The sequence below is a fragment of the Egretta garzetta genome, unplaced genomic scaffold, assembly GCF_000687185.1.
Source record: "Egretta garzetta isolate BGI_Z169 unplaced genomic scaffold, ASM68718v1 scaffold51, whole genome shotgun sequence".
NCBI lineage: Eukaryota > Metazoa > Chordata > Aves > Pelecaniformes > Ardeidae > Egretta > Egretta garzetta.
In genome coordinates, this window is record NW_009258549.1 from 4,285,143 (window position 1) to 4,285,590 (window position 448).

Consider the following 448-nt stretch of genomic DNA (forward strand, 5'->3'; position numbering starts at 1 on the left):
AATCCCCTCTTACTTTTGTCACCTTACACATAGGCTACTTCCTAATTCTAACATACAACTTCATCATCACATCCTGAAGTGTGCTTTATTGCAAACACACCAGCCACACCCAACTGTCAACCTACCAGAGGTCTCTTCACTGCTAGTTCTTCTGCAGGGAAAGCTTTAAAAAAAAAGATAAAATTGAAGAGTTAGCACGTTTGGCAAACAGAACCACGATCTGGAAATGCCTGAAGCGAGGTTTCCTCCTTACTTAAAGGCTGCATGAAGCTGTACCACTCCCCAACGGTCAAAAAAGTTCGTTCAGCCGAACGCTTTAGTTTTGCCCACGCTTCGTCCGTACCAACAGCCCAGGCAGCGGCCACCCGCCGGGCTGTCCTGCGGAGGAGCCTGCTCTGCCCCCCCGGCCGCGGGGGGCGCGGCTGGGTGACGGCCCGAGGTTACCCTC

At 52.2% G+C, this 448-nt stretch overlaps 1 protein-coding gene across 2 annotated transcripts in view; it reads right to left on the reverse strand.

The window, feature by feature from the left end:
- RANGAP1 (Ran GTPase activating protein 1) overlaps positions 1-185 on the reverse strand; it is a 19,801-nt gene extending 19,616 nt beyond the window's left edge. For both annotated transcript variants that reach the window (XM_035903303.1, XM_009647867.2), the window contains exon 1: positions 126-185. The gene's annotated coding sequence lies outside the window, so the exon portion shown is untranslated. The remainder of the gene's footprint in view (positions 1-125) is intronic.
- Between the last annotated feature and the right edge of the window lie 263 nt (positions 186-448).